The 23,138-nt window shown below is 32.8% G+C and overlaps 1 pseudogene; it reads left to right on the forward strand.

Annotated features, from left to right (window-relative positions):
• Nucleotides 1-1,294: 1,294 nt before the first annotated feature.
• Nucleotides 1,295-1,431, forward strand: LOC145277240 (U2 spliceosomal RNA; annotated as a pseudogene).
• The last annotated feature ends 21,707 nt before the right edge of the window (nt 1,432-23,138 follow it).

The raw sequence follows: 23,138 nt of genomic DNA on the forward strand, positions 1-23,138 counted from the left end.
ATCTTTTATTTGAGCGACTTTTACAAAATTCACGCTATTCCGTTCTGTCGCATGTTCGTTCGGCTTTTTCATATAAAAACGAAACTAATCAAAAGCAAAGCTGTCGGCGGCCTTTCGTGCCGGGATGTCTTGAAAGCAATAAGCTTTGATCAATGTGGGGAAAACCCTTCATATCAGACAATCGCTAGTCATTTGAGAGTTCACCCTTTTTCGGGGGAGATGGATTTCCCCCAACATCGTTGCGAAACAAAAACATGAAAAGGCGAGAAGCTGAACTGGCCTTCAGCCAACCTTCATTTCTACACCGAAAAACAAGTCAACTTTTTGATAGACATTGCTAAATTGGAATAATATGGCCTCGTAGCTTAGCGGTAAGCTGTCACGTTTTCTTTCACTTTCTTTTCCGCCTTTGGCTTCGTCACGGGTTCGAGCCTGGCTCCCTACTAACAGTTTTTTTTAAATTTATTTTACACCTCCAAACACCCGGCAACGCCGGATACTTCCATTAGTATAATAATAAATACGAAATTTGTATTAATCAAATATCAGATTAACCGTATTTTCTGACCGGGAATGCTGGACGGCCTGTTAGTATGTTTATAAAAGCGAAAATGTGTGCAAGAACACTTCTCTACCTATATAATCAACACATCTTTGATTTAAAAATCATGAAATTTGGAATATCATGTATTCAGACCTGTTGCAAAATTTCTAATCGGTTTTCATCCAAGAAAGGGGATTCTAAGAGTAAACATTAAAAATAAATAGTACGTGAGGGAGTCAGAGAATTTTTATCCATTTATCGACTGTTTCACAGGGTTTGACAACACTATTTAAAGGACGTAGCAAGCTGGTCTAATGGCTACCTTACCTGACACATTGTCTTTAGGTTTTGGTTGCGACATCAACCGAGTATTTTTAGTCGCGTGCAAGCGACTATATATGTCACTTCGTCTGTCTGTCGGTCGGTCGGTCGGTCCGTAACACTTTTGTGCTTGGCCTTTTTATTGAAGATGAAAGGTCTGTTGTTAATAGATGCTGTTCTTAGCTTTTTAAGCTTTTCTTGGTCTTTTGGTCAAGATCAATGTCTAGTGTCTGTTCCGGCAGATACTGCAAGCAGGGACCATCTGTCGGGGCCACCCCACATATAAGGCCTTGGTCAATGTAGGGACAACCCTTCATACCAATTGTCACTATCCAGCTCCCTTACTCCCCGGGGAGTTGGTCCCCATTTCCCTTTCACTCCCCACATTAAACATCGGCCTAATTTGCTCGGTGGGAAGCAAATAAATACAACTTTTCTTGGCTTTTTGGCCAAGATCAAAGTGTAGTATCTATTCTTACTACATGCTGCACTTCTGTTTGTAACTTTGTGATATAAAGTGAGGAATCACTTTTATGCATTAATTTAATGTAAAATGATCACCCACTTTACAACCAGTCAGTCTCAAAGCAATTCAAGTCATTCTCCAGATCATTAAAGTTGTTTTTGAAGGATTCCAGTTATTTTTTAAGCATTCAAGTCATTCTTAAGGTCATTCAATTCATCCTTAAGTTCATTAAAGTCATTCTAAGTCATTTACTTTCTATTTATTTAAGTCATTTCAGCCCACTGTTCGGTTATTTTAGTTTATCTTTAAGAATTTCATGTTAATCCTACATTCAAGCATTCATTCATTACACGAGAGCACACTACTAATGGCTATCGACCTTATTTATATACAAGAACTGAACTGTTTAGAAAAACATAATACTTGCATAGACATATCTTAGTTTCATTTCGTTTTGTTTTACTAATTTAACGTCACGATGAATACCGGGAAACGCGGGGAACATTTTTTAGTTTTCTATATTTTACTCAAAGCAATGCTTGGAGTGGGTTCATCTTACACGTACATACATTTTATAAAGCTTAGAAACACAAAATATAGATACACACAATTGCTCATATTTTAATGCATAAAATTTGCAATTTTTAAATGTTAAATTTATTAAAATAAAAATAAAACTTTTGTAAAGTGAATAACTTGATGACACACTTTCCTCACAATTTCTGATTTTCTGCATGATACAGTTTATATGGAATTTTAGGCTCCTTTTTTCCAGTTAGATCTCCTGATATGCTACATTGCGTCTGCAGTGAACTAAGCTACCCCTACGTAATGAGTTGGCGGTTAATTCACGAAATATATGACTCGTTTGATCCTCAGTATAGCACGGCAGTTGTCAGTCTCCTAAATACGCCCCCGTCACAAATCGCCGGCTTCCTGTTGACATCAAACGCAATGACCCACAACTTGCTCAACTTATGCCGACTTAAAAGATTCATCCATGAGTGAAGGCTGCCGAAAGGAAAACTTGCTCGCCGTCGAAATGAAGTGCCGCGGTGCCCTCAGTGGAATGTAATATCAAATTACGATAACACCAATTATTATACATAGGGATGGGGAATATGAGCCAAAAACTCTCGGTGAGCAGATGATATCAAGGAGAGTAAATAATTTTTGTTAGATTCTCCTATACATATACACGCAGCTTTATAATTTTATCATTCCAGTTGTTACAGGAGCAACCGGCCATATGAAGAAATAAAAAAAAAACAACCAAACTATTAGGCGAAAGATTGGTGAAAACATTAGGACTTAGAATGGAAAGGATGTTTAAAATATACCTCGGTTATAATGTATGAGATAGCAGGGTAAACTCTAGGACTTGGTAGAATCTTCCATATCGTCACTTAGAATAAAATAAAAAGATATAAAAATAAACGTTTCATATAAGGACTACATGCCTATGGTGGACACAAGACCATTATGTTGATTAAATGACGACCTTTAAAAAATAATAGTTTTCTATATTCTTATGAAAAGATTAAAAAATATTAAAGTGTCCTTGAATTCAAAAAGTTTGTGTAAATGAACTCAAATATAAATTAGAACAGTTTAAACAGGCAATGTCTTAAAACTTAATTAAATTCAAAAAGTAAAAGATATTAAACATATATATACAATTATCAATGCATATATAAGGGTTGTTTTACAAGTAATTCATCTGACATTCTTACTAAAAATAAAGAATGACGAAGATGGGAGTGATACCATAAGAACTAGTTACCTTTTGTGGTTCAGAAATAATTTCACAAGATAGGCCATTATTTTTAAATGGTCTTTTCCCAGCAATTAACTGGTGGCTGTGCATGGGCATTCGGAACGAGCGTTGTACATCACATTTTTATTACAACTCTGAAATCAATAACATTTCTAAACAGTGCTAAATAAACTGCATCACCTTTGGAAACGTTCAGCAGTGAATATTGATCGGTTTAGTTTATAATGCATTGAATAATTTTTGATACAACTCTTGTTCTTACTTACGTCCATAACATGAACTTATTTCTTAGAATCTCATATTTTTAATATACTTAACAGAAAGATAAAACTTTCAGACATTAAATGCATAAGTTTCAGTAATTATAGCAATAAAATTTGCTATTTCCTCCGATTCATTCACGTATATAAATAGGAGGCATTACGTTTGAAACGTCCATCGTATAAAATAAAAGCTTCAACAAACTATTTATTGTTTTACTCATACGAAATATAAAAACATGCACACACACACATCTATATATATATATATGCATATATATATATATATATATACATATAATCCTACTCTATTCGGCTATCGTAGCATCAACTGTTTATGATCTTTTACAAACCTTACGTATCTAATATCTCTACTCATTGAATATTTGACCCGATTCACAGCAGTTTCGTTGTGTCTTCTCTTAATATTTAAACTAATCTACATAATATGTACAGGGTGATCCAAAAACAACGGGTCCCAATTATAATTAGGCACCGCCACTTAGTGTTTTTTTCCGATTGAAATTAAACTTTGGTCATAACTAGTTTATCATATTTAAAACATCACATCAAAACACTAGGGTCTTTTGACTTTTGTTCTCCGTTCTACAGCATATTTTCTAGATGGCCTCCATTTAGCTTGTTTTTTTTTGGGGGGGGGGGTCAGCCATTATTTTTTGCGAATTACTTAGCTCTATCCAGTCATGGCTAACGGAACACGAGAACGCTACCCCCGTGAAGTAAATAAAGGGTTCCGCTCGAAATTTCGTCCAAATTCCCGAGTTTGACAGAAACATTCCCGAGTTCGACAAGATACACGTGAAGAAGGTCGGAGGTTATATCGATCGAAACGTTGTGAAAATCACACTCAAGTTGAGAACAGTGGTCCGATTAATAATAATAACACATATAACCAATCCTCATCTAAAAATTCAGAAACGTATCATCCACATTAGTTTCACCTAACCAGGTACCTCACACTTCCCTCGGCTATCACTTCCCTACATAGCAGATACCTTAATATTCCTTCTTAAACAAGTCGATATAGAAATTTATGTATACCAATATATGGGTTCACCCTGCCTATGATTATATATATATATATATATATATATGTGTGTGTGCGTGTGTGTGTGTGTGTGTGTACACCTAAAAATTTACGGTTTTTGTGTATTGATATTCATATCAAAAACATTTTTCTACTTATTTAAAAATTAAATGTAACTTTGTTATATACAGGTCGTGGAATTGCATTCATCTGCAAAGATCAAGCTAATTAATTCAGTATTGTTTTTTACGGTTTTTTTTTTCATGAGGTGATCATCTTTAGTTTACTAATACGTGTTATTATATTCATGCAGATATTCTACATAGTTTATACTTGCGTAATAGTTATGAAAAATGTTATAGTAAACACAAACCTCATTCTATATATATATATATATATATATATATATATATATATATATGTATGCTTTAATATGTTTAAAAAATGTTGCCTACCAGATAGCTCTCAGTACAGACCAATAAGTCTCCTGTTTGTTATGAGTAAGTTGCTGGAATCCATATTAAATAGAGAAATAGTCAGCCACCTCAGCAGAAACAACCTTCTTAGTGACACACAATATGGTTTCCGCTCTGCAAGATCTATCGCAGATGTGCTGACGGTTATATCTCACAGGATTAGTTAATCTCTTGACAAAGGCTTCCTTTCTAGGGCAATTGCTCTTGAGATATCAAAGGCCTTCGACAAGGTATGGCATAAGGGTCTACTTCACAAGATTTCAAGCTACGGTATAACTGGAAATGTTTTCTCAATCATTAAATCATTTCTCTCCGATAGGCTCATAAGAGTAGTGGTCGATGGACAAAAATCAGAGGCCTGCAGTATAAATGCTGGGCCCAACTCTCTTCCTGATCTACATCAATGACCTCCCTAACACATACTTAAATCATTTGTTGACATCTATGCTGATGACACGACCATCTACGGCAACACATCAAAGGCTGTAAATGACAAAGTTCTCTCTGATTCTCTCTCTCCTCTGATCTCGAGCGCGTGGTTCAGTGGGAGAAGACGTGGCTGGTTACCTTTAATGCATCTAAAACCAAACTCCTATCCTTGCATCATCAACGCTCTGATCCCAATCCGCCATCAATTTGGATGGATGGCTCTCGTCTGGGAGAGGCCCCGTGTATTGACAAGCTTCTGGGTTTGACCTCTACTCTTGATCTGAAATGGAACACGTGCATGAAGTACGTTGCCAAGGTCGCTGGAAAGATGGTGGGATCCTTCTGTCGCTCCAGAAGATATCTACTACTGATACAATTCTCTATCTATATAAAACCCAAGTACGTCCAAGGATGGAATACTGCTGCCATATCTGGGCAGGAGCTGCTAAAAACAGTCTATCCTGCCTTGACAGTGTACAAAATATACTTCGTGGCTTAGTGGGGGATGCCCTTTTCTCTTCCCTGCAACCTCACTCCCACAGAAGAGACGTTACGAGTCTATCTTTGTTTTATCGTTATTTCCATGGCAGGTGCTCGTCTGAACTCCAATCTCTGGTCCCCCCCTCGCCAAACTTTCTCGAAAAACACCCGTCTGGCTGAATACACTGTCAAAAAATTTCCCCCACTCTTTATCTGTGCCTAAATCAAAACGTGGATTCCATGAACAAAGCTTCTTTCTTAGAACTGCACGCCTGTGGAACTCTGTTCCGTCTGCCTGCTTCCCACCTGACTACAACTTGGATGGCTTCAAGTCCAGCGTTAACAAATTCCTAATGAACTGTCCCCTTAAGTAAACACTTCATCAAATTTCCACACTAACGTACTGTACTTGCAATAACCCTTATCCCATAGTGGCTTCCGAGCCTTGATATGTGGTGACCACTGTGTAAAAAAAAAAGTATCAGTATTGTGATTACATATATTAAACTTAATATATAGGGTATTTGAGCCAATGCGAAACTGTATATTTGGGTTTTAGCCTGGAAAAATCGGTGCAAACTTGTGAAAGAAATGGAATTTCCCAAGTGACAGTCGAACGACAGCATTACGTATATGCATGCGTAACGTAATAGCTATTGGTTTAATTTTTTTTTTTTGGCTTGCAGAAAAAATGTCTTCATAGCTCAGGCATTAACCTCAACGGAAAAAATCGTAAGTTAACAGTTTTGGTTTCGATTCTCCGTTGTGACGCACGACTTATTTTCTAAAACTTTTTATATCATTACTATATAATGGGTCCAATAAAATATAATAATAAATACGAAACCTGAATTAAACGAAATAGCATAAAAAAGCGTATTTTACGACTGTCCAATACCGGGCGGTCTGCTAGTATATATATATATATATATATATATATATATATATATATATATATATATATATATACTAGCAAAAAGTACCCATCGTTGACTGGGTTCAAAAATAGGCTTCAGAAAATGGACTCTGATTTATGAAAGTATGATAGGTTATGAAAAGGAACGGTTGTAAAGAGATAGATTCGAATTTAGTAGTACCAAAACCAAAGAAAATATGATGAAAGTAAAAATAGATAAACCCCATAATTTATTATATCATACATGTTCACACTGAAACACTTATCACAATATTCTGTGGATCTATATTAAAAAACCTTGTTAAACTTTGTGACATATTTCCATTCTATGAAGGTCGGGCGCAAACCAACACCCAATAATTTATTTATACCATATTTCTTCAAATTATCAAAGTATACTTACGCAGATAGATATGAAAAGTCTTTATTAAAGTTTGTGCCTATTTCCATTGCATGGAGGCCAGGCGTGAACGCATACCCCACAATTTTATTATACCATCCCTATTTAAGTTAAAACATACTTATCAAAGTATTATTATGCACATTTATATCAAAAACACTTGTAAACGTTTTTTTTTTTAAATTTTAAAAAGTTTTTATTTCCATACATTGTGGACCAGGCGTGAACACAGACCCCACAATTTTAATGAACCGCCGCTCGAACATACTCATTCCTGTGTCTCGATACATCTTCTATCATTATATGTAATAAGGTTTTTAAAATAATCAACCATATAGGAGCCTATTCCTTACCAGACACACACACACACAGATATTCAGCTTTGTATTATCTATATATGTATATAGACACACACACAAACACACACACACACACACGCACACACACGCACACACACACATATATATATATATATATATATATATATATATATATATATATATATATATATACACACGTCGAACTATAGAATATAATTATGGCATTGACCATAAGATTTACAGGACATTTAGCCCTGTAAATTCAGCTTTTTTTCTACAGCTTCTTTGCCGTAGATATATATGTGTATTAGGAATGCCTAAACATTCTTTTAAACGGAGCTTTCGTAATTGAACATATGTTTTTTATTTACAGTAAAGATGTCATAACCCCGACTGAGGCCACTTTAATAACTACCTACAGCGTTAACGCAGGAGCTCTTCAACTCCGGACACCATCGAAATAGCACTTGATCTTGTTTAGAGATAAAATATTTACGTTGGCCTAAACTACCTGATGGAGCTCGACAACATTTCCTTCGTATCATGCGGTGTGTATCAGAAAGAGGAGAGAGGTAGTATAAAAAAAAAGCCTTACGCGTTGACCATTTCACATTGATTCAACCTCTCATCCCTCAAATTGACTCGCTTTCGTTACACCATCACTGAAACTCCTTCGGAAAAAGGAGCATTCGCCATCGAACAAAAATAAATAAACTAATATAATTTTGTTATACGTGGGCTTGAATGCCTGCACATAATAAAAACTTCTCCATAAATTATTGAATATGCTACGTAATATTTGCGAATATTTTTCTCGGTACTCTTGTGTAATTTGACCCGAATTCTCGTGAATTCTCGTCAAGCATTGATCGGGCGAGACCGGCAATTATCGGTGTCAGTAGAGCGCCTTAACAGACGCAGACTAATGAAAATAAACAAAACAAACAGGAAAAATACATTGAAAAATGAAAATATGTTTAATTTTTGTATTACTTTCTTTATTTTTACAAAATATGTAGCAACAGAATGTTTGTTTGTTTTCTTTTATTTTCTCCAAGAAATTTTTTTACACTGTTTAATTGTTAGCTGTAAGTACACGTTTTTTTTTTTTTTTTTTTTTTTTTTTTTTGTAATCGTATTTATTTATTTATTTTTTTAAGATTGTTGTTCAGTCAAGTTCTTTTGGTGGCACTGCCCATTTGCACAACTCCAGGAGAAACTATTCTTTACACACGATCTCTTTTTAAGTGAACTACTGTGTTTACAATTGTAATGTTGCACCTCATTTTTGGGGGACAGCAATGTCTTCTTCTGACAATATGAGATTGTCTTCATCGATGTTTTCATTTCGTTTTCTAACATGTATAGATTTATTTTCTTGCCTGTCATTTTTGTGTTTGACGAGTTTGAAAATAAATTTGTTTGACAGCTTTTTTTATTGGTTTAGTCGCTTTCTTCCAATTCGAATGTCGTCTGCTTCCATTTAGATAGCGCTTTTGTATTTGGCTAATCAAACTCCCAAAAATGCAATTAAAACAAATACATAAATAATAAATAAGTAACTAATCAGAAAAAAAAGTCACCCCCGCTCACTTAATATCACCTTAAAAATTACTAAAACATAATAGAAAAAAATTAAATAAATAAAATAAAATGTCGAGTTAGCGTTTCAACATTTGAACAACGCTCGACTGACACTGATGATTGCCGGTCTCGCCCGATCCATGCTTGACAGTAATTCACGAGAATTCGGGTCAAATTATGCAAGAGTACCCTTTTCCCTGTCGCATTGAGAACTATGACCCATCTATATTTTTAGACTATCAAAAGAAGGAATGGTTATAACCAGTAGAATAAGTATAAGTGATTTTTATCCAATTAAGAGTTGGATGTGATTCAATCTGTTCTGATTTTTCGCATTAAATACTAATCTATATTAATTCTTATTAATCCCAACAATGCTTTTAAAATACCAGCATATTTAGTTCGCTGCAACCTTTTAATAAAAAACGTGCATAAAAGATTTTAGCTAGATCATGCTATTAAAATTTGGAGAAAAGTAGAAGATAAATACTAATTCCTTTTAATTCTGAAGTGTATATTGAATGGATAAACTAATACTTAGTTCTCTTCACATTATTATGAGAAATCCCTTTAAATCAGTTTGGCATAAGGATAAAGAGTGAAACGGACATAGAAAAAAAATCAGGCAGACAAAGAAAAATGTCTATCTATCTATCTATCTATCTATCTATCTATCTATCTATCTATCTATCGAATCATATGTATACACATATATATTATATTTAAATCCATGCGAATTTTATATTTATCATTATAGAGACAATTCTTCCAGTTGCTTCCATAATTACTGGAATAATAAGGATGCTCCTGAGATTCCAGTGGTTTCCTTGATTTTGATAATACCTTGAAATTTCTTTACATTTTCCCTCTCAACATTGTTACACCATATACCATTGAAGACACTAACCTATACTGAGGTTGCTTATTTATTCTTCTTATCTTAAGTAACTATGTCAGGTTGATAGCTCCGTTTTCAGAGTACGTAGTTGTAGATATTGCATAGTCAAATAGGATTGTGTACGACTTATTTTCAACAGTTCTTTTTCGTATTATTACTCATGAGTTCCTGATACATTCCATATTCAACATTTTTACAAATGGTCCAGTGGATATTTACACGTTGGATAAACTAATTTATGTGTGTCCACGCCCTTAATTTCCTTGTAACTAATGCTGATGAATAAAATTGTTTTAAACATCGAATTACTTACTACAATGGGTAGATGTATTATCCTTATTATATTATTATTATTATTATTATTATTATTATTATTATTATTATTATTATTATTATTATTATTATCTATGATATACAAATTATTATGATCCTTATTATATTATTATATTATTATTATCTATGATATACAAACTATTATTATCCTTATTATATTATTATATTATTTTTATTATCTATGATATACAAACTATTATTATATTATTATACTATTATATTATTTTTATTATCTATGATATACAAACTATTATTATCCTTATTATATTATTTTTATTATCTATGATATACAAACTATTATTATCCTTATTATATTATTATATTATTTTTATTATCTATGATATACAAACTATTATTATCCTTATTATATTATTATATTATTTTTATTATCTATGATATACAAACTATTATTATCCTTATTATATTATTATTATTATTATTATTATTATTATTATTATTATTATTATTATTATTATCTATGATATACAAACTATTATTATCCTTATTATATTATTATATTATTTTTATTATCTATGATATACAAACTATAATTATACTTATTATATTATTATATTATTTTTATTGTCTATGATATACAAACTATTATTATCCTTATTATATTATTATTATTATTATTATTATTATTATTATTATTATTATTATCTATGATATACAAACTAGTATTATCCTTATTATATTATTATATTATTATTATTATCTATGATATACAAACTATTATTATCCTTATTATATTATTATTATTATTATTATTATTATTATTATTATCTATGATATACAAACTATTATTATACTTATAATATTATTATATTATTTTTATTGTCTATGATATACAAACTATTATTATCCTTATTATATTATTATATTATTATTATTATCTATGATATACAAACTATTATTATCCTTATTATATTATAATTATTATTATTATTATTATTATATGATTTTTATTATCTATGATATACAAACTATTATTATCCTTATTATATTATTATATTATTTTTATTATCTATGATACACAAACTATTATTATCATTATTATATTATTATATTATTTTTATTTTCTATGATATACAAACTATTATTATCCTTATTATTATTATTATTATTATTATCTATGATATACAAACTATTATTATCCTTATTATATTATTATTATTATTATTATTATTATTATTATTATTATTATTATTATCTATGGTATACAGACCTATTTTAATTTTGTTCGGTTTTTGGTGGATGTCTTTTTCACAGCAACATCAACGATCATTTAATCATTGCATCTCAAAAACTTATGCGTCGTATATGATTTTAATTTTGTTAATTTCTACGCTGTAGGAATTGCATGGTCATAGTGGAAGTTTTATGACTTATTTCAAATTGTTTTCTTGTATATATGCTATGTTTCCAGTTGAATATCTTAAATGTTTTCAAACTTGCGAAATAAATAGTATAGCCTCAAGAAAAACATTAAAACACTTGCAAAACTTATAATTAAATATTTGGAACAATAATTTGTCCTTCATAAAAATATGTTATCTTGTGTCATAATAACTAAGCAATGTGTCTTCTTTAAAATTATGTTTGATTCATTAACTCCTATCTAAGTAACATAACTTGTTCTGGGTTATCAGAAGCTTAGCATTGCACTGATGATTTTTTTTTCTATTATTTAAATAGTTTCGTTATATATTAAATCTGTTATTCCAATATCCTTTTGTCATGGTCTATGTTAGGTGGAAACGGTTATTTTCTTATCTCTAATAGCAGAGAGACTCGACATTGTCCCAGATTTAATTAGAACCAACCCATATTCTACACATTCAACCGGATCAAAAAACACACCCGGACAAAGTAGGAGCTTGGATCAGCAAATACATTATAAAATCAACATTCAAAATGAGAACAATTGTCATAACCGTCTAAAACCCAACAACGCTGAAGACGGATATAAAATATATAATAATTATATGAAATGCGAGGATACTGATGCCTATTTATTATTTGTATTCACTAAAGATTTTCACACTATCTATCGGTAGAGGTTGTTCTGTGACAACTACGATGGTGTGCATCGTATCTGAGTCTCCCCAGATTATCAGTACTCTTTACATCTTCCGACAAACTTTCCAAATGCATTTGCATTATCGCAATTGCTGTTTGTCATTGCCTTTTCGTTGCCAATGACCATAGGTCTTCATTGGAATTTGAGTGGAAATAGGCTACACCCAGGTCCTGCGCTCCTATGCACCTGGCAAATTCATATTTGCTTAGTCTTTCCATCCCCATTGACGATTCCTGTATTTGGGGTCATTCCAGCCGATCCTGGAACTATATTATTATTATTATTATTATTATTATTATTATTATTATTATTATTATTATTATTATTATTATTATTATTATTATTATTTTTATTATTATTATGTTCCTTACTTTTACGGTACTGCGATGTTGTACACGATTTTATGACTCAAGAGCGGTTATTATACCAAAGCTCGTGAGCATAAGGAAAAAGTCAATTCGATGGAAATCATCTGGCGTATGTAGGTTTCTCTGCGAAGCACACTTGACTCCTGGAGTATAGTGATGTAGTACTTGATCTCGATTGCGTTCAACTATTTCTCTAAATCATCTGAAATGGAGCCAATCGCGCCTATGATATATTGATCGACGTTTTCTTATTCCACAATCTAGCAATCTCCAACCTTCGTTTCTGATAGTTTTTTAGTTTCTTACTTATTTTAGCATGCAAATTTAATATCGTTTTGACATGCCACGTCAATAATTTGGCATTCGTTAGTCTTTTCATTCACGCCTACACTATCCAGTTTTATGTGAGTTATATCTCGGTCACACGGAGCCATGAAATCCGAGAGAATCTTAATGTCCTCATTTTCTGAATATTGGCTCTGGGTAATGTTAGGACTCTTATTCTATCACTTGGGATCCAAACTTTTGTTACTAACTCCAAAGCAGATTTTCAAATAATATGTCATGTCGACGAGTGTACACTTTTTGAGCAAGTATACAACAAGTATAGAAATGTATGGCATTGTTGCACCAAATATACGCCATATCGCCTATACTTATCAGAATGATCCTTCCCAAATATGTTTCTATTGATTGCATTTGTATTCAGTGCCTGCTCCTGAGCAAGAAATATTAGATTGTTATTACTATTATTATTATTATTATTATTATTAGAGAACGCTAATACATTTAGATTAAAATGCAGCTGTACACATTTTAACGATGCAAGCAGAGATGTGAGGAGCATATAATATGAGATTGAAACAAAAAGGATGAAAGAGATGAAGAAAGAGGGAATCAAATCTGCTGCATTTTTAATTGCTTAATACCAAGTAATAATTCTACCCACAAAAAAATTATATCGAATTTTATTTATAATTTGATATATTCTTTAATGATATGAGAAATAATTTTATTAGATTTTTTAAAGTTATATAAATGAGACATTGATTTGAAAAATGCGATGTTATAAGGTGCATTAGATCGTATTAATGATCATGCGTACGCTTATATTTATTACTGCGAACCAGGATGCAATAGATAAGAACTAAACAAATAACCTATATCGTTTCTCATTAGTTATGGAGTCTTACACTTATAATAACCCTAGTACGCTTCTATATGTTTATTCTCATTGTTATTTAAGTATCTATGAACTCATGCATTATATATCTCTGTGTTAACATTACAAGGTGTCTTTGTTTAAATTGGGACATTTTAGTTGCACCTCAGGGGTCAGAGGTTGAAATAGCAATCGACGTAATCACGGGCATTTTGACAATACTTTCTGTCATATGGCTGCCGAGATTCAAAAACAGAAATTATGTGTCCGGGATTTTTTCTTAGTGAGGAGGAGCAGGGAATGATGCAAAATAAAACTAAGTGTGATTTTTTTCCGTGATTGTTCTTTCTGCAATGACTTCGCATTGGAGTGCGCAACTCTTGGCACAAAAAATCACGAACAGGAAACCCTTATAGTGGGTATCCATAGTCTGTCAAGACTGAAGAGAGGCTATATATATATATATATATATATATATATATATATATATATATATATATATGCGTGCGTGTGTGTGTATGTGTGTCTGTGTCTGTGTGTCTGTGTGTGTGTGTACATAATAGATTTTTAACCCGTTAACACCGGAAAAAAAACTTATAGAACCTTGACTTATAATAAGTATTATATGCACACCTTTTAAGATTAAACGTCGTATTATGGCGACTGATTATAATTAAACTCTACTAATGCCTAACACTGCCTCACACATAAAAAATACTTAGTTCGCTATAACACATAATAGTGATCTACATAAAATTTCCACCAGATGACCGAGTAGTTTCCGACCAACAGTAAGACTAGACGAATCAGACGTATGCTTGTTCGAATCTTTGGTTGTCAACAATTTAATAATCTGTACCAATTTACAAATTTGTACAAATTAAGTTTCTTACTAAAAACAGATTTTATACACTTTTATTGCAACATACTGTCATATATATTTATAGTATTTATTCAAAAGAAATCTAGATTCAATTATTACATTTTCATATTAGATTTGAGAAAATTGATTTTAATAATTAGCTCGATGTTATATTTTCTTATTATAATAAAATCGTTTTAATTCTTCTATGTGTAGGTATTATTAAGAGTTGGTTTATTTAATTTATTTTTTATTTAATTTATTTTTTATTTAATTTATATTTAAATTGTTTTAAAATACTACTACGTGACAACAGTTGTGTTAATATCGGAATTAAGCATTTTATTTTAGCTACGAGAGTGATGTATCGGTAATATAGCAACGCCGGGTATATATATATATATATATATATATATATATATATATATATATATATATATATATATATATATATATATATATATATATATATAAAGTTGATTTTGAAGGCTTAACAATGTATGGATGTACAATCGTTGTAAGCTGATAAATAAACAAATAATAAATGATTAAATAATAGTTTTATTTACCTGACTATTGATATTGTTTTTTCTTTTCGCTTTTTTTTAACTGTATGTGGTATTTATCCCAAAGAATCTTCCGGGAGCATTTCTTCTTGTCAGTGGTAGAATATGTTACTAGTTAATATTCAGTCGCATACCGCTTCTGCAGTTTGACAGCATTCAAATTTCGCAACATTCTCTTCAATTTGTCTGTGGTGAGCCAAATCTAAACACGGAATATCATGCTCTTAAAGGAACCTCTTGGCATTGCCAGCTAGAGGAATGGGAGCATTATGATGCATTAAGGTGTGGTTATCATCCAAATTCCAGCAAAATTAGGATGGAAAAAATGTTCAGTCAACATATTAATGTATTGCTCGAATTAATTCAACCTTGCAAAATACCTACATATCCTGGACCATTGGCAATAATAACGCTTCATACAAAAACTGAAAATCCACTTCCGTGTATCGTTGAAACTATGCACCTAGGATTAAATTCTTCGTCCTTACTTCGCCGGACGTACTGCCTACCACGATTGCTTAGCGTATTGAACTTGCTTTCGGCGCTAAAAATCACTTTTGACCATTGTGAATAGTAATGATCTTCATTGCATCTGCTTAAGTACAGAGGGCGCTTTCTGTCTTTACAGAATTCATTGGGTTGGAACACAGCCTCGCTAATTAAATTATTTTAATCTGTTATTAACTGTAGCAAGAGAGAACTTTTTACAAGAGTATACCTTTCTTTGGTTTGGGGAGCCGTTTCAAATCTGCTTTTTAGGCTGCGGATCTTGATAGCGTTGTCTTCTATGTAAGAACTGACCCTAGGACGAATAAATTTAGGGGTATCACGAGCAGTGCCGGTGTTTTGGTGCTTTTGCCCGGTCATTCTTACGTATTCTCATCTCATTTCAATCTGCTTAATATGCTCCGGATGATCAATAAGGGAGACTCGAAGTTTATGGACAAAATGTTACGTTGCATGAACTAAGAACAACAACAATTACGATGAGAGATGCAAAAAAAAAGGCGGATATTTTGCGATCAGAGATGCTAAAAAATCGATATTTTAAGCTGGTTTAAAGCTCATTTTTTGTTGCGGACCTTTTTTTTTTGTTTACCTGGTCGACTTGAAGCTAATCTTTTAAATTTACAAAAACAATAAAATATCTTAAGTAGAAGTGAAATATGAACAAGTAAAATTATAGATAAATAAAAGACTAATCCAATGACGTATAGTTTGTTTACACAGTTACAATCAATTTAGCTTAAATTCGCGGTTTTTGCAAAAATGACAAGTGCGAACTTGCTTTTTGGCAGTACCGTCTATATATATATATATATATATATATATATATATATATATATATATATATATATATATATATATATAAAGAGTGAGAGAGAGAGAGAGATGATGTGTGCAGTTGGAGACTTAGACCAACAAAAGATAATTAATTTTATAACGAAGCCCGATAGATGCGTCATATGAATTCCACCAGTCGTCGAGAATGTTGCATGAATATTATCAGCTCAATAGAAATAGGTTAAACCTGTAGAGCTAACTTAGACGCAATGGAATATTAATGAAATAGATGCATTGAGATAATTTTCTTTACATGTTCAATGAAAGAAAAATAAAATAATCGGAGAAAGTGTATGATCGTTTCAGAGATGATACTAATTTTAACTTAATATAATCTCTTAATCAGCATAGTGAAATACAATTATGGCACATATTTAATTATAAATTTGCAGTATTGAATCGACGGGTAACTTAAATTGTGAGACCTACAATTTATTACCGTTGTTTTTTTGTTTTTTTTGTTACATAGGCGTTACCATTTATCAAGGCCGATCAGCCACTCAAGGATAAGGGTTAAAGAGTGTAGAGTAGTCAAAAGGACAATATAGTAATCGATATTAATGGAAGTTCGGTAAATTTTTTAACTTAAGTGGAACGGCTCATCAGAAACTTGTTCACGTTGGACTTGAAGACAACAATATTATAGACAGCTGGAAAGCAGGAAAACGGAAGACAATTCCACAGGCGTGCAGTTCTAAGAAAGAAGCTTTGATCATGGAATCTATGTTTAGGTTTAGGCACTGATAAAGAGTGTGGAAAATTATTGATAATGTTTCAGCTAGTCTAGTGTTTCTTGTGAAAGTTTGGCGAGGGGGGACCATAGATTGAAGCTCAGTCGAACACTTTCCATGAAAATAACGATAAAGCAGAGACAAACTCGCAACATCTCTTCTGTGAGATAGACGTTGCAGCGAAGAGGAAAGGACATCTCCCACCAGGCCACGAAGTATATTTTGAACACTATCAATGCAGGACAAGCCTCTTCTAGCAGCTCCTGCCCATATGTGGCAACAGTATTCCATCCTTGGACGTATCTGGCTCTTATATAGATAGAGAATTGCATCAGCAGTGAGATATCTACTGGATTGATAGAAGGATCCCACCATTTTTCCAGCAGTCTTGGCAACAGATTTGATGTACGCATTCCATTTAAGATCAGGAGTAAAGGTCAAGCCCAGAAGCCTGTCAAAACTGTAGGCCTCCCCAAGACGAGAGCCATTCATTTTAATTGATGCCAGATGTGGATCAGAACCTTGATGATGTAAGGATAGAAGCTTGGTTTTAGATGCATTAAAAGTAACCAGCCACTCCTTTCCCCATTGTACAACGTGATCAAGATCAGAGGAGAGAGAATCGGAGAGAACTTGGTCGTTTACTGTCTTAGATGTGCTACCATATATGGTAGTGTCGTCAGCAAAAAATGTCTACGAACGATGTAGGGATGTGATTTGGAAGATCATTAATGTAGATCAGGAAAAGAGTTGGGCCCAGGATGGACCCCTGAGGGACTCCAGCATTTATACTGTGAGCTTCTTATTTTTGCTCAGCAACTACTACTCTTATGAACCTATCAGAGAGAAATGATTTAATAATTGAGAAGACATTTCCAGCTATACCATAGCTGGAGATATTGTGAAGTAAACCTTTTTGCCATACCCTATCAAAGGCCTTTGATATGTCAAGAGCAATTGCCCTAGAAATGTTGCCTCTGTTGAGAGATTCGCTAATCCTATGAGATATAACTCTAAGCACATCTGCTGTAGATCTAGCAGAACGGAAACAATACAATCGAGAACATCATAAACAAACGTGAGAAAATTAATTCAATAATTTCATTTGCCTCCCATTTAATCTCTCTTTCATATATATATATATATATATATATATATATATATATATATATATATATATATATATATATATATATTCTCCTTTTATTAATTGATCCCTTTTGACTGGAGACCGACTTCTCTTTCGACTACTGCACATTCCGAAAAAAAACAATTTTCATCATTTCAACTGTTTGAAGGTTTTTCAATCGGATTACATGCATCGTAATGCTGGACTTATTTTTTACTCCATTCTTTCTAAAGAAATATTTTCGCATTTCGATTCAACTTCAGAGGATTTTCATGCAAACGGTTTGTTTATATTTTGTTTTTACATATCCAACATTTTTTCACTTCTTTCTTTTATTTGACAATTTATAACTGCCATAAACTGCGGTTTTACTTAATACCTTAACTAGAAAATTCTAGCATTGCTACAAATATAATTTGCTGATTTCTTTATGTCCTCTAGCGAGAAGAATAATGAGATTAGCATTCTTTGAAGCTTTTGGAGTATTCAGTCGAACAAAAAAATTTTGTTGTAAAGTTAAGTTCAGTTTTAATTATCTTTCCGTTATATATATATATATATATATATATATATATATATATATATATATATATATATGAACTTTAAAAATGATGGCAGTTAAGTTACATAGTTTCTTTGGTAAATCATCAGCCTGCCGATTCCTCACGAGGATGGAACGCGAAAAATTCTGTGGGTTTAATTGACACGTATACTTAAAAAATCTATTACCTAGCTCTGCTTCTGTATAGATCATTATTTAAGTAAATACCAAAAATATTTACACACTTTTTTTGTATCTACATAAAACAAGTTATAATATATATATATATATATATGTGTGTGTGTGTGTGTGTGTGTGTGTGTGTGTGTGTGTGTGTGTTATTTCGACCTTTTTCTGTATTATATCGACCAAAGAAACCTTGGAATTTACAAAATTCCCGAGAATTGAGAGTTTTTATAAATCAAATCGCAGTATACATTTCACTTTTTATAAAATACTAGAAAACTTATTAGCATCTTTTCTATACACATCGCTACCCTCGGGAATTATAGACGATGAGTAAATCTATTTACCATATGTCATGTTCCTGAAAACACAAAATCGTTGCTAACGACGCATCCATATCAGGTGTTCACTATGTTTGAATGCGTATGTGTACCTTCGTTCGGGATAGAGTTGAAGCACCTCGTAATAATGCTTCACTGCACACGAATAAAGGTTGAAGGCACCGTACGTATTCGCACGATTAACGATTACCGAGACCATATTAGACGACAGATTTTGGCTAAATGCTGACATTACACGTATACTTGATCATAGTGTCACATTTTCCCGAAACACGGAACACAATAGGGCAGTCAGTCGTAAACAGAAAAGGGAATAAGTTTAACTCAGCCACAAGCCGTACGAGTTGGCCTGATAACCCGGCCACTAGTTATACCGAACGACGTCAAATATGCTGCCCACTTTTTGAAACATTATCTCCTGACATACGACACTTGGCCGAATAAAGGGGAGGGTAAGAACTGCCGACAAGATACCAGGGTGTGGTTGAGTTTGGGGCTATGTTTTCAGTAACATCAGAAATCACAAGAGAACACGAAATTTTACACCCAGTTTAATCGCTTTATTGACAACGTGTCCATGATTAACTCTTTTTCCTAAGTGAGTTGCGCTGATTTGTGGCCATTGTTTGTTCTACGGGTGCGTGTATGTTCGTAAACTTGTAAGAATTTATATTTAGCGACATCCCCAACTGTCACGTGAGAATGGAGGCATGGCCGTACAGGGATATACTAATGCCCGGAGCAAACAATTCCCTATGACCCAGATTTTATTATTTTTATTTTTTATTTTTGTGCATTTTCACCACAAACAAGGCAAGTGTCACTTTGATGTAGCGGGCTACTATCTGAGACTTAAATTGCAGTGATACTTTGTAGGGAGTTTAGAGACACGATGTCTGTTCGCATTGCACTTGAACTTCTGCATGTCAGGGAATGAGGGACCGAGAAAGGAATTCCAATGTCTAGCAATTCTGGAAAAGAAACTATAAGAGTAGAACGCTTTCTGTAATCTGGGGATCTCTACTGTGTAGGGGTGGAAATTTGCTGCTTGTCGGGTTTGTCAGGGATACAAGAGCTTGTAGTTCGTCGGGGCGTCTACAATAAAAAAAATACTTGTAAAACCGATTATTTATCGATAGAACAGAGGTGGAAGCTTAGATGACAGTTCAGGGCCTATTTGGTCGCAGCTCTCTTTTCGAAACCTCTCCAGGAGTATAGGCACTAGTGGAAATTTGACAACAAAACCCCATACATGGGCGCATTGTGGTCTTGTAGATGTACAGAATACTTTCAGGCGTGAGTAACCTTGTAGCATGTAGAGTGAGGCCACTTTCCTGGCAGCAGCCTTGGCAATGCCCTCAACGTATCTGTTACAACTCCTGCTTCCACTGAACGTAAAGCTGAGCAGTTTGAACATACTACTTTCAATTTATTTATCATTAACCCTAACTATTAGTGGTTCAGAAGGATTCTTGTTATTATTAAAGGAAACGAAACCATGGCTTTGCAGCATAAAACGCTACCATCGATTTTTGTCCCTATCCCACTATAGACTGGAGGTCTTCCTCAAGGTTTCCGCCATTGCCTTGGATATGTTTCTATTCGTTTTTCCCTCAGGCTTGTTATAGAGCGTGGTATCATCAGCAAATATTCACATCTCAGAGACAATTTTATCAGGGAGGGTGTTTATGAATATCAGGAATAAAAAGACCCAAGAATTGAACCCTGAGGTGAACCCGCAATTATTGTGTGCACGCGCGATCATCGGATTTTCTCTTATTTAAGAAAGATTTAACCATGTCAAATATTCGACCTGTAATGTCATAGAATCTTGTTTTTAGAAGAAGACCATCGTGCCATGCTCATTCAAAGGTGTAGATATATAAATAGGGTTACTGTTCTGCCCTCCCCTACCTGATTCAGTGCAAGGTATATACGTTCAGTTGGAATATCTGCAGTAGAATGAGCTTGCCTAAATATATAGAGGAGACTACGAAGCGGCATGCGGATGTACACATAAACACACATCTATATAGATATTAAAAAATGTACATTTTGTATTCTGTTCATAATTATTTAGGAAATTATTTATATATATATATATATATATGTACATATGTATGCATACAAATGCTTATATATGTGTATATATTATACATATGCGCATAGGCATTTATATATTCATAGATGTTTAAGTGTATATGCATGCATATTCATGTATATATGCATGTATATGCATCTATATATGCGTGTATCTCTTCTTTAGCGGATTTTACAACACAAAGTTTCTATGTATTCCAGGAAACTCAAACATTAGCTATCGACCTACAACAGAATTACACAATGATAAACAAATTCTTTATAAAAGGAAACCAAATCAGTTCAAAGATTCAACACCCGCAATATTTTCCAACTGGAGAATCAACTTACAAAATTAATCTCAAACAGAAAATGGAATACAATAGGACGCCCGGATCTAGTACAAAATCTTACTAATACCGAACTTTTAAACATCGAAATTTAAGCTCCAGTTTGGGACTAGAATTCGCAACTGTAATACATTAGAATATTACCACACCCACAACTTTATATAAATTATGGAACAATTCGTATTGATTTCAGCGTAATTAGTGCAATAAAAGATTCACACCTTTTATGATTGGTTAAAATAATATTTTTATTTATCTATTTCCTCATCATAATAAGTATTTCGGAAAAGTCCGATGAAATTATGGGATCGTTGATATCATTCAGTAATCGAAACATGTGTAACTAAGGATATTAAACGGTAATGACAATATATATATATATATATATATTTGCTCTACAATAGTATTGATCACTATCTTTAGGTTTTTACTAATTACCATTTTTGCTATATATATATATATATATATATATATATATATATATATATATATATAAATATATACATATATATATATATATATATATAATCCTTTCATTTTTAAATAAATAATTGCAAACATGTTTCATATAGGGTGTTATTTCAGTTGCAGCAACGCATCCCTGTGAATATGTACCACCAAAGAGATACATAGATGCATTGAAACACCTAGCAACTAACAAGAACTTACTTATATCGCTAGCTGATAAAGGCTGTTGCATAGTAATAAAGGAAAAAGATAGATATTTTGAGAAAGTTTATACACTGCTGGCAGACTGAGACACATATAGCAACACTGATTTAAATGCAGTAAATAGAAGTATTGAGACTTTCAACAAATGTTTTTTTAAAACTCATAAAAAACAACAAAACTTCGATGGCATACATTGAATCCCACCCCAATATTCCGTCATTTTATGACCTCCTTTCAACTCACAATATTCGTACGCACCCCATGATACGTCGCATCTGTATTGCAACACAAAAAATTGCACGGACAATATCCAATATCTCAACTCCACTAATAGGTATAATAAGAACCTGCCACATAAATGACTCTGGAGGTTTACTCAACAAGATGAAAACACATTAATATACGTAACAAAACTCTACAAAGCTTAGCTATAACATCAGTATATACTAATGTCCCCAATTACATTTTTTTT

This window comes from Euprymna scolopes, chromosome 5 (assembly GCF_053919585.1).
Source record: "Euprymna scolopes isolate OS-2025 chromosome 5, ASM5391958v1, whole genome shotgun sequence".
Classification (NCBI taxonomy): domain Eukaryota; kingdom Metazoa; phylum Mollusca; class Cephalopoda; order Sepiida; family Sepiolidae; genus Euprymna; species Euprymna scolopes.